A 13337-nucleotide genomic window follows, 5' to 3' on the forward strand; every position below is an offset into this window, starting at 1 on the left:
TTCGCTCTCCAGGCACGAGGAGTTTCACTGTACGTGTGCGTAAAGTCAGGCCTGTTCTCCTCTCCTAGGGCAGATTGAATGCCTTCGAAAACAAGAGTTGCTTAAAACTGCCACGCATGTAACGAAGCTTCTAGCTCTGACTTGAAGCAACAAAGCCTGGGAAATTTAAAGTGAGCCTGAGCTTTACACTTCCTCATTAAACTTTTATGTTCCTCTTCACAGGGGTGGGAATAAAGACTCGGCATGAGGAGGTGCTCTTGGCTTTACGTTCCTTGGGTTTCTGATGGTCGTTTTTTTCTGTCTTAGAGTCACTTTAAAAAGGGAGAGACACGGGGAGATGAAATGACTTTCACAAAGACACAAAACAGATCCATGACAGCAACTAACTCATAAAACTGCAAAAAGTTCCCTGCGGCCAGGCCCACGGTACAGAGCCCTCACCTCGTTACCCTTCGGTCCTAGCCTAGCTCTTAAGTTCCTCTCTAACCGCTTCCCTGTGGCGCAGACTTCCTCGAGGAAAATTACACAAAGCAAAGCAAAGGCTTGTTTTTGCAGCTTGGTTTTAACATGAGTTACAACTGTATTTCAACCTAGGTTATTGTAAAGACTGCTTTTCTTATTTAATTCTTTTATTTTGCTCCCCTTAACCTATAGCAAAGTGCATGAACTCTGCTTTGAAGGTGAGGTATTAGCGCTGGTGGGTGCTCGTGGATTCGGTGCAGGGCCCAGAGCGTAATCCTCCCCCACCACCACTCAGCTTTGCTGAACACGTCTTATTTCAGAGTTCAGCCAAGGGACATACTGCAATAAGGCAAACCTGGAAAACACCCGGTCTGGTCCCAGCGTGCGTTCTGGCCACGCTAGCGTGAAGCACGATTTCTTCTGTGCGTGCCACACAACGCCTCCTTTCCGTCTCGGATGCATTTTGGCCAGTTCCGTTAATGATTAATGAGATGCTCCTTCCCAGGAAAGTGCTGGAAACCAGGATCCCAGAGGGCTTGCGTAGACAAGACACCCACCTTTTTGCCCAGAAGCTGCTCCTCCTGTCCCATGGCAAATCCCTGCCGCTAAAAGATGCCAAACAGCAAAGATCGCAGAGGACGCTCCCAGGACCTTGTGGTATTTCTGCTGAAAAATAATTGCATGTTGAACACGTGATGCACAACTGTCTGAACAAGAGCAAAAGAAGTGGCTGCAGAAACCTCTCCTTAAAGGCAATTAACAGATCTATAGTTGGCTGGAGCAGGAGCGCTGCAAAGAGCAAGGCGTGCGCGTCTCCTGAATAATTCAGCTCTGGAGATGAGCGTATTGCCTTTCCCTGTCAAGGAGCGAGACACGGCGCTTTGTTCAATACAGAGGCAGTAGACCTTGAAACGAGGAGTAGTGAGTGGCAGCAAGGAGCTAATCAGTTCTCTGGCACTTGGAAATGCTGCTGTCAGCACTGCAATCCAGATGGGGAACTGCATAACGGCATCATGAAAAATCAACATCGGCTTCGCGCTGGCTGCTCCGGAGGAGCCGTGCCTGCCTGGCGGTCCCCGAGCAAGTGCCTTACCCTAGCGGAGGGGTGATGCAAAGAGAGCAACAGTGCTTTCCTCCATCTATTTGACAAAAAGCCAACCCCAAAGTAAAGGCTGCCATCAGCCTGGCTATACTCTCTGGGGACAAAGAAGCAGTTTTGCGGCACTTTACATTTTCACACGAGATTGCTTAGAAAAATGAAGGAGAACCACCTAAGGTGAAAACTCAGTGTACCAAGGTGAAAGCATGCTGCAGCTCACTGCAGAGGCTCCGACACAGGCGTGAAGCAACGAAAGTCCTACAGCATCAGCAACGTTGGCGTTGTACGGAGTTCCCAGCCTGCAGGCAAGACAGTACCTGACAGGCCGATGGGCTTAGTTATGAAAATAGGCTGCCCCAGAGGTGGAGGTCACCACCAGAAGGTGGTGTAAGCCTTCAGTCCGCGTTCGAGCCGGGGAGGGGGGTCGGCAGCACCGGCCTCCCGCGAAATGGGGTCTTTTCTGGCCGCACGCAGACGCGGTGCACGCCGGTGGGGCCACGGGCTGCTGCAGAGGTTGATAATCGTAATCAGGGGAAATTTGTCAAAACCAACACATTTTATGAAGCATGTTGACTTCAACCATTCATCATTTGTAACAAAAACTTTTGTCAGAAAAATATCAGCCAGATGCCTCACGCAGGTGCTATGAGGAACAAAGGTGCTTTCCTCAATCAGCACGACAAAGGAGCATACTGAACACGCCACAGGTACTTAGCAAAAATCAAATGCAAACGCACTGTGTAAATTCTCCACTTTTTTTTTGCAAGATGCTGGAAGTAGCTAACACAAGGGTCCAAGCTGCACGTTGCAAGTCTGAATCAAAATGCCCATGCAGTTGGTGCCTTGCTTCACAACTGAGATCCGCTCACCGTCCCGAAGCACCAGTCTATAGAGACAAACATGAAATTAATGTCAAAACATCAAGATTCCTCCAGAATGCAAATTCTGGCTTGATGGATCCGCCGAGTGTGGACTTACCTATAAACGCAAAGACATGAGACCAAGCCCAGCTGAGGCCAGGCTGGTGTTCGCTCCCCGGTGGCGTGCCGGGACCCTGACTCTGCTGCACCGGCCCTGGCAGCCTCCTTTCCCACGCAGGAAATCCCAAATTGGTGGCCCTGCTCCCTGCACACAAAGTGTATTAACTGTATGTTTGCCAGCTTGAGGCACCGACAAGTGTTGCATGAGAATATACCAATTTCAGTGCAAAAACAACACCGCAAGCCTATTACTCACCTTTATGAAGAGGATGAAAAGAAACATGATCATTTGCTCATGGGACAATGATGAATTAACCCAGCCAGGCGGGTGGCGCAGGGGGAGCGTGCCAGCCCTCCGGGGGGGTTACCACACCAAGGGACCAAAGAACGTCCCAGGCGCAGAGCGGCCCACGGTTGTGTTCCTGGCTGCCTGACGCATTGGGAAATCAAAAGCGACAACTCACACGAGGTTCAGAGGACAACAGCATGTCCAGCTGCAGCTCCTGCACATCAGTGATGGCATCCTCTGGCAGGAGGCGTCTCAAACGCTGCATTTCCCACAGGGCTTTAGGGCCGGCTTATCACAAATAAAGTTTAACACACCAAAAGCAGCCAAGCAAGGCTAGGGATCACTGCCAGTGGAATACAAATCTCAGCTGGGCCCTGGTCCGTTTTTGCTTGACGGCCACATGACAGACGCATTTGCTCCCAGGCCTTGCGTGGGGCGATGCTCTGGCCTGTCAGGGGGTGAGGCGACGTGCCCAAACCCACTGGCCGTGGGCCATCGCCTGCTGCGGCCACCCCTTCCCTGCAGCTCCAACACAGCTTGTCTCGTGCCCCCCCGCTGCGGGAGCTGCCAGCTCTGCTGGGCCCAAGAGGCAGGAGCCGAAGCCCCGCTCGGCCCCCTGGGCCGCGTACCTCTGCGGCTGCTCGCCCTGCTTCCCCTTGGCCAACGCGGCCACGTGAGACCCGGGGCCCAGAACGGTTCCCTAAGTCACCACCGAACCAAACTGTTAGTGTCGCAGCCCTGCTTCGCTTGGCGTAAACGGCTGCAGGTCAGAGGGCGACGGAGCAGCTAATGCCACAGGGGAAGCAAAGAGGCTGCTTGTTTCCTACTCAAATCAAAATAACGAGAACCGGTAAGGTTGCAGGTTAAATCCAATGCAGATGTTCGTTCTACCCCCGACTCACCTCAAATAAGCCAGAAAACTTTCTCCAGCCCTGACTCTTTGACTAACAAAAATAACCACTGCCCAAACGCAATAAACTGAGCCTTTAGCTTCTACACAGCATTTCCAGCCGTCCGAGAGGCAGGCGCTCCCCTGGCCGGCAGGCGCGGAGTCAGCACGTGGCACCAGAACCAGGCGTGGAGAGCCGTGCCTGCACAGGAGGCAACGGGCTTTCAGCAGTAGTTTTAGTGCCTCCCTAACACCTCCCTGCGGTGACTGCAGGGAAGCGAAGAGTTACAGCGAGGAGCTTCGGGGCCGGGCAGGAGACGGCAGCCCTCGCGAGCTGAGCGCGCGGAGGGTGGGCGCGAGCAGCCCGTGTGCCCTCGCGCCGCGGCACAGCGGGAAGGCTGCGTGCGGTTGGTGCCATTTCTAGCGCATGCAAGGGAATCCCCCGCAATCCCGGGGCGGAGATCACCCAGGAGCACTAGTGCTCCCTGCTTAAAATAGGACCGCTGCTCTCTCTCCACCCCCGGCTGTGAGTCACACCAGCTGGGGGGCTGCCTGCAGCTGCCTTGCCACTGCAGCACCCCTTGCTCCCCCGGCACCAGCTCCCTGCTGGCAGGAGCTGGCATTTGCACCCTGGCCGCCCCGCGGCGCTCCGGCGACCAGCACTTCGCCAGCCGCCCTGGCACGCAGGGCAGCCGCTGCCAGCAGGCTCCCTCCCAGTGCCCCGGCAGAGGGGCCTCTTGGCCTGCTCTTGCAGTCCCAGTATGTGTTCAAAGCCTGAATTAATGAACCAAAAAAAATCAATATCTTGGTTGTTTTGTTGAATGCTGAGCAGGTTCTGCTAGAGGAGAAAGAACAGGAGAGAAAAGCCAGGGGACAGGGAAGCAGAGTGTTAGCGCTGCTGTTCACCTCTCTACGCTAACCCGAGCACGGAGAACCGCAGGGGACTTAACCCTCAGGGAAACGTCCAGGCGGGCCAGCCGGACAGAGGGTGTCACGGAGAGACCCGCCGATGGCTGGAAGCACGCCGCAGAGAAGGGCTGCTCCGAGCCCAGGCACGAGCATCGCAGATCCCCCCTGAAGCAGGAGGAGGCGGCTTCCTCCGGTCCCTTGCAGCAGCAGAAAACGTACGGAGGTGGCGAGAACAACTCACCAGCTACGGTAGCTTAGGAGAAGGAATTAAAGGCCAGACTCCCCCGGCTTTGCTCTCTCTGCTTGCCCACCTGTTCCCTGCGGAGCCAGCCCCTGCCAATATGGTTTGAACCTTACGTATGTTTATTCTGCCTTACTATTTTATCATCTATGTCTTTAACAGGGATTAAAGTATATCCCACACGAAGCCATAGCGCTGGGCTGGTGGAGCCAGCCTCCCCTGGAGAAGACCATCCAAAAGGAGCATACGCACGATAAGTTACCATGTCCCATAAGAAAACTGCACTATTTTACATTGTGTGCATTACAAGAGCAACTAAGCACCGTATAACAGACTTAAAACATGCAATGGCCAAAAATTGCCTCACAGGGTTATGACCTTCACATATTCCATATAACTCAAATCCTCCAACTGATTAAATTGCTACATCATATGTAAAGAAAACACAAGCCTGTTAGATTTCCCCAGACATTTGCAATTTGATTAAATAGCTGGATATACTTTAAATTACACAATCTGATTTCCTTTAAAGACGTATTTTGGTAGGCACAGCACTCACAGGCGCATGATGCAGATGGCTCTGTGCTGGCTGCTCCTCACGAGCATGGTCCCGTCTGGGGCCTGCAGGCCAAAGCCACCCAGGGCCATAACCCACGCACTGCGAAGGGGCCGTTGGGCCCCGAACACCACTGTGAGCCCGGCCGCTGCTGCAGGGAGCCGGGGGCCAGCGCTCAGGAGGGAAGCGCTGAGCGGCTTGTGCGGAGGGACAGGCGGGAACCCTGCAAATCGTGGTGCTGGAGAAGCAGATTTGCACGCGGCAGGGAAAAGCCGTCCCTACTCTCTGGCCTGATGTCGGACGTGCAAATGCTATTTAAAGCAGTGACGTCACACCCTGCCGACCGTATGAAGACAGGCAAGATAGTGAATACGTTATTGCTGTTTTTAGCAGCCATGGCTCCAAGCTAGTTCAGGGGAGTGTTTGCTAGGTGTCCTAGGACCAGGCTGTAAAGGATGACTCATGCCACAAACATAACAATGAGATAATAAAACTTCCTTTATCTGTTTTTTTTTTTTTTTTAATTAGGAAAAGGAGGCACTGAGAGCTTGCCTTTTTCATTGGCACACAGCGCGACTGTCACAGGGCTGGGAGGGAACCTGTACCTCCAGTTCCTTGCCCTTAACTAAAGTCTGGCCTTTTTGGATTTTGGCTAAGGCTTCCTCTAATGCTGCTGCAATGGTAATGAATGCAACAAGAAACATTAAACACCACTAATATCTTCCTCCATTACATATTACTCACATTTTTATGGAGTATCACCAACCACATTTTAAGCATCCTCTCTGTTGTGCATAAAGACTGTTTTTAACCCAAAGAAAAAAATCTAACAAATCAATGCCCAGAATTCCATCTGTGGAAAAAAGGAATTTTTTTTTTTTTTTTTTACAATCAGAAATACTTTCCACTTTTGTGCCAGGTTTTGCCTTGTCTTCCCAGATAATTAATAAATCAGTCAGGCTCCCTGTTCATACTTAGCAAGCTGGTAAAGTCTCTGACAGAAATGTCCGAAACAACTTGAGCACAAAAAAACCCTCTTTATCCATTAGTTTATCCCTTCCTTCTGCAGGCTTTACCTGGCAGGACTGAAATGCCAGGGTTGCACAGGAACAGGCCTACGGCTCCTAGCTCCACTGCACGGCCCCCAGAGCAGAGGGCTTATTCCATCCCCTCGCCCCAGAGCGGCGAGGCAGGTCTCGGGACGGTCCCTAACCACCTCCTACCCTCGTTGGCTGCAGCAGCTCTGCAGCACAGACCTCTCGCTAGGACCAAGAGTTAGAAGCATTTCAGCAAACCTTCTCCTGAAGCAGACTGCCATTCGAGCTCAGCTAACCTATGGTTGATTCCTACACAAAGTGCACCTCCGCAGCCTTGTGATAGTTGCTGCTCTGACCAACCAAAGAATCAAAGTACTTGAACGCTTGATGAGCAGATATAGTAAGGCCACTGCAGCAATCGGAGCAAGCAAGAGTACAGATACATGCAGCTTTGGGGGGATTTACTCTTGCCATCCTGGGCAAATCTCCACTAGCTGGTTACCAGAAAGCACTAGCACTGCAAGTGCCATTTCTGTCTGTAGCAACTCCAGAGGGGAGACAGGGCTAGCACGGAGGGCAGTGTAAAGTCACTGCCTGAAAACCTCACCAAGTGCCATGAATCCCTACAAGCCTTTGGGTTCCCAGGCACAGTTCGCAGCTGACCCCGTCGCAGTCGGCACCAGCAGCAGTGCTGCAGCGTCAGCCCCGAGCTGGTGCGGGCGAGGCAGAATCAGCCCCGCGATTCAGATAGCAGGGTGAACAGAGGAATAGCGTTGCTCAAGCCCTGCACCCCTTGGAGCATCTGCCTTTGCTGTAAATATTGGTACAAGGGGCAGCTGGTAGCTGACCATTATGTGAGCACTAAAAACCCCAACAGGGGATCCGAGTGAATGGCTTGCCTGTTTAGATGCACTGATATTTCTTGCATATAGGACTTTATGCACTAATAAATCTTAACACTCACCACACATTTTTGGTAACAGGAATTGAGATGCTATCCACGCCATGAAAGGAACAATGGATTTTTCTGGTTTTTGTTCTGTTCTTGTTCTCTGTTCCTATCTTAAATGACAGTGAGGTCCAGATTCCCTCTTGTTTTACTGGCAAACACTGGATCACACAGAAAAGGATGCACATGGTGTTCTCTCCAAGTCTTTCACCTTGGATATAGTTGGCTAACACTTCAGGAACTGGATGGTCGCCAAGGTCATGTCCAAGAACAGACAGTTTAAATGTTTTGTAAGAACGTAAAATATATGTATTATATTTATGGAATGTGTGTGTGGGCGAGTATGTGAATCCATTATATATAAGATATTGTATCTTAGCAAAGTGGTTCAGTTGAGCCCCTCAATTTTCCAGAGCCTACTAATCAATCTTTCCTGTTACATGTTTTGGCAGGCCAGCTAGCGAGGCACTGCAGTACAAGGCAGCGACTAAACCACAGCATGTTGGGGTTTATCCCTCTTTGTCTTGTGATCAGTTCTTCCCGCTCCTGGGCAAGCTAGACCCAACAGCACTGAAAGGTGCACCAAATGAGAGGCCTCATTTCCTCCTGAAAACAGGAATCATCATAGAAACTTAAGGAATGCTTTTGTTACTGAGATTTTAAAATGCTGGTTTAGGTGCCCTTTCTAATTTTCTGACCTGTTGCCCCTTTCCCTATGCAGTCTTTGCCCCTAACAGGCTTGGGCGTGGACGCAGGAGGAGGATGTTATTCCCTCTTCCCCTCTCCACATAGCATTTGAACGCAGGATGTGGGAAGGAAGAAACGTGGTTGGATTATAAACTCACTGCAACAGGGGCTGCATTTGTTCTGTTTTAGTACAACTCTAGCTTGTGACTAGAGCACTTGGCTCCCAAGCACTTTAACTCACCAGAATGATCACACAAAGGCCTTTTGATGTTTTTCCTCATGGTGCTATCATAGAGTGGCCTCCCTCTTAACTTGGATACACAACCCAAATACCATGACCCAAATACCCCAATACCTTGTCTCGGGACGGCTGCGTCCGGGTATAACACGCCATGCCAGGAGCTGCCGGTCAGTGCTGCGGCAGCAACGCAGCCTGGCAGGAGTGCGTCACTGCATGCCCCGTCTTCCGCAGGGGACTGCGTCTGCACAGGCTGCTCCCGCGGGGAGTTTCACAGGCAGCCTGAGCGACGGGTACCTGCTCCGAGGACAAGGTGAGCCGCTCTGGAGTAGAGGTCTTACCTCAGTGATGCTTGCTCTGTGCTTGCGGTTGCTGTTCATGTGCGCTTGGAGATGTGCCTGCAGCCCCCAGTGCAAGCTCTCGCATCATTTCCCAGCCACCTGCACGAGGACATTTGCTCCCTGCCAGGAGAGCTGTGCCAGGGAGGTGCGGGAGAGCCTCAGCATTCACATCATCTTACTGGTGTCCCCTGTACAAGGGGCAGGTGCTGGCCTGTGATAAAGCATAGCCTGAGATCTCGCCCTGCCCGCAGACAGAGCATGGCTATTAGCCATGCAAGTGGTACAACGCACCAGGGCTCAGGTGCTGGCCTGCAAATGCAGAGGGTAGCATCGATGTGCGCTGGCATTCGGCATTAGCACAGGAGGCCGCTTCCTTTGCTCCTTGCCACCACCCACGTCACTGCCCTTAGCTGTGTAAAGTACCATGGGCTGAGAGTGCAAACAAGCCCCTTTGCACGGATAATGGGATAGAGGGGGACAAAAACGTGTAGGAGCAGGGGAAAAATTACAGCTCAACCTGGCCAATGCAGCACAAAAGCAGAGCTTTACATCTCCTTCCTTGCATATTTTTAGTCTGAAAAGCATAAATGCATCACTGAGATATAAAAAGAAAAAGCTCCCCCCCAACTCTCCTTCCTGGAGATTTCCTAAACATGTTCTGCCCACTTCCCACTCCCCCGTTAGATACTTTTGCTACGCGCAGAGTAGGAACAAAGGACTCTTAGGGGTAAAACGGAGCTGAGTTAGGAAAAGAACAGCCCATGCTGACCTACCTGCCTGCACCAATGTACCAGCACAGACACCTGTTCAGGGAGAGACTGCAGATGACCCTTCTGGGGGCAACATGCTATAGGAACAGCTCAGCCGCTGGCGACTGTGGCAAACAGCAACATATTCAGCCACTGCCTTCCTTGTGGGCAACAAAAACCTTGCTTTTACACATGGGAATGATACAGAGTGCATACATAAACTTTTCGGATATTGGTCTTCAAGCACCCCTATCCCTAGCTGAAAATTCATTCTTCAGCTGAAGGGAAAAGGCACTCAGCTCTCATGGCATGGTGCTAAGGACCCCAGGATACAGCTGGGGAAGCCAATACCTATGCACAATGCGATGCAGTGGCTGGTGCCAAGTCACTTACAAATCCTATCTCCATCACATGCGTTACTTGCTGTGAACCACACCTCCAGCCCCACGGTGCTGCGCAGACAGCAGTTATATTGGGCCAAAGCATGGGATTTCGCACACGCACTTCCTGCACGCGTCTGCTCTGCTTTTATCTTTCAGCGATTGCTTGGCAGCTGCAGAGATCTCAGCCCTGTCCACAAGGGATAGAAGCCAAAAAACAGAAGGCAAAAGAGAACTTAGTAAATTCCACATTCTTTTCTCCTGGGAAAACTTCAGCTAAACACAAGGAAAGCCTGGACCACGGCTCTCTTTTCTACAACAGCAGAAATGTGGACAAACTCTGACAAAGCTGGTAGAACTACCCAGAATACATCAGTCACATATGATTGAATTCCCCTTACCTAGAACAGGGGGGAAAACAGGATGCACTTTTAAAAGGAGAGTCTTCATCAAGGTACATATAATGTCCTTGTCCATGCTGTTATTCACGGAAGGCAAGGAGCAACTCTTTCTATTCTCCACCAAGAGAAAGGATTTTAATTTCTTCTGCCCAGCTCTCCCTGTTTGGCTGTGCTACTTCTTGGTGTCAGCAACTGCAGATATGACCATGCCACGGTGCTGTATCACACCACGGCATATTCTGAACATGCCCTACCTTCAGCTCCTATTATAAAGAGGCTGCAGGAAGTATTTGTAGGCACCTACAGCCCACTCCTGTACTCCTACTATGCTGCAAACTCAATTCCAAGAGACATGGGCTGCGTAAAGCTCACCTGAAGTGTTTGCTGAGCAGCTGATGTTTACTTGAAAAGTTCTGCGTGTTTATGGTTGACAAAGCGTAAAGGCAACATTCATACCTCCCCTAAGTAATGCAGAGTACCATTGTAAACTGATTGCTTAGCCTCGGCTATTGTTAGGATGTTGAGTCATTTTATTTCAGCCTCACCTCTAGACATAAAAGGCTGTCACCTCTGCAGTGCCCTTTCAGACAAGCAGAGGTAAAGGGAATAGATTACTGCTGATGCTCAAAATGCACAGCTTTCACTTCTCTGTGCAGGCCAGATGGTCTAGCACTGTGGCAACATTTACAGGCATATGCAAACAATCTTCCTGTAGCTGGAGCCACAGAAATCACGGGCACAGTTGGCAAGTTACAGTGATTGTGTCATGGCTGTGTTAATAATATGTCATTGTCAGTAAAATGTTTTAAATTGCAGTCATTAAAATAGGCCCGATACCTTTGGGGTAGCAGAACTGCCTTTAACCTGGAATGAACATGTACTTTGCTCTGGAGTTAGCATTTTATTTGCTTACATCAGTAATGAAGTTACCTCTGTCTACAGCTGCTCTCTCGGAGGACCAACTATCTATTCATTGATTTTTCTAGATCTACATCTACTATTTCAAGAACTAAATATCTCAGATAGAAAAGCTGCAGAACTGCATGGCTATTTGGGCTAGAAGAGCAGTCTAGAACAGTTTGCATCCTGGATTACTTCTGTGAATTAAGGAAGAGAGTACAAGTGCTACACTGGAAAACTATGCAGGCTGCTCCCAAGGACCTCGTATACCCAAAGGCATTTAGCACCTAAATTGCTTAGGGACTTCTGGGGAAAACTGCACAAATAGAGCAAGTCTGGCCAGGATTCTACTTCAGCAAATGTTTTGCCAATACTTGCCCATGTGCTTAATTTACACTGAACTATATAAAACAAATCAGTCTCCAATAGACATAGATCATTACAGTTACCAGAGCTAACTAAATGCACGCATAGAACTCACCTTGAATGGCTTGAGAAAATCCAGCTTTCTCCTGCAGCTGAGCTCAGTGATCCCTGCAGCACAACTCCCATTTCTCTCTCCCCTCTAAATTTCAGATCTTCTAAACATCTGAAAACATAGACTGCAAAAAGAGAAAAAAAAAGAAATAAAAGGTCTGATCTCAGCACCGACCTGGGTGGGGAGCCTTCACTGAGATGAAATGGAAGCAGCTCTCTTCTCCTGAGGCAACAGGGAGCATCAGTGTCCTGCCACTTGTCCTTACTGCATGGACAGAGACAATTATGACTTCTTGTCCTGGCAGGGGCAGCAAATCAGACAGGACAAAGCAGACCAAATTAGACAACGTGCTTTCTGCTGCTGTGCCAACCGCTCAGTTTTGCCAACAGGGCTTAGATCTGTCGCTGCGGTACATTTTTACCTTGCCCGGAAAAGTGACCATGTCAAGGCAGTGCCAGTATTTGTCTGTACTCTCCTTTTGTTGCTCCTCCTCTTCTTTTGCATTACTAAATGCATGTTCACAAAAGGGGGGAAAAACGATTAGGCATGGCAACGCTAGTCTAACATTTACTATTATATATTAAAAGGAGGTTGCTATGCTGTGATTAGTTTTAAGCAGTCTTTACCATTTTCATTAGCTTGCAGATGCTTTTGACATAATTATTCGCACCACAGACAGATTGTAGAAGATGGCAAAAGATGATTAAGATGAGCTTTTACTTCTCTAGAGCACTCCAGGTACCTTGTAGCTATGGAACAGGCACATAAAACTACTGCTTCCTATTCAGAACTGTTTGTTACATGAATCACGTGCTTGCTTTGCTCTGTGATGACGAATTAGAATATAGCAGCAATATTCTGGCTGCTTATTTTTAAAATATTCATGGGGCGGACCCTCATGCTACTGCTCACATTTTCTTTTTCAGGTTGCAGAAGCACCGCTTGCTAGTCTCCTCACTGGTATTTTCTTCTGACGCTAACTTTGCTGGCCAGATTCAGGGAGGAAGCTGCCTCAAGCCAGGCTTCAAGCGCTGCATGAAAATAAGTATTACTAATTGAAAAATGCTGGAATTTTTGGATGGCAGAGAAGAAACCTTGAACTCCTTTAAAATGAAAGCTACCACAATCATTTTTTTTCTCCAGCAAGAACCAGAAGGCCTGCAGTGCTATTATCCTTGCCCATAAAAACTTTTGATTTGACACTTTCTAGTCGGAATATTGGTTAGTGTGGTATTAGGAATGCACTTCAATGCTGTTGTGAGAACTTTCTGAAAGTTATTCACGATCTCTACATCAGTAGAAAGCAGGGAACTGATTAACCAAGCTTTAAGCAAGTTTGATATCCTGAGGTGCAGACATGAGGAAGAGTTATATTAAAGCTCCACTCGTTCTACACTGCTTCCAACATAAAGCTGCTTCTGGGACCCCCCCCCCCCAGTAGTCACCAGGGCAGGCAGCAGGTCCGTGGCTCTCCTAAGCAAGTAGGAGACAGCCTAGGTATTCTGTCAACTCACTGATGCTGAATGAAGCTACGGCAACGGCAGATTCAAACGCTCTGGCCCGTTACTGCCTGGTCTGGACATTAGCAGTTCTGGCACAGGAAAGTAGTCTTTTTGGCGTTCCTTTCCCAGCCAAGGAAACGTCCTGCAGAGAACCGGGTGCTAGCTAGGCTTTGAAGGCATAATTTACAGGAGAGCTGCATACACTGGAATAACATTCCTGTTACTTCTGTGACACTCCTCCGGGGCAGGG

The sequence above is a fragment of the Struthio camelus genome, chromosome 8 (assembly GCF_040807025.1).
Source record: "Struthio camelus isolate bStrCam1 chromosome 8, bStrCam1.hap1, whole genome shotgun sequence".
In the NCBI taxonomy this organism is placed as follows: Eukaryota; Metazoa; Chordata; class Aves; order Struthioniformes; family Struthionidae; genus Struthio; species Struthio camelus.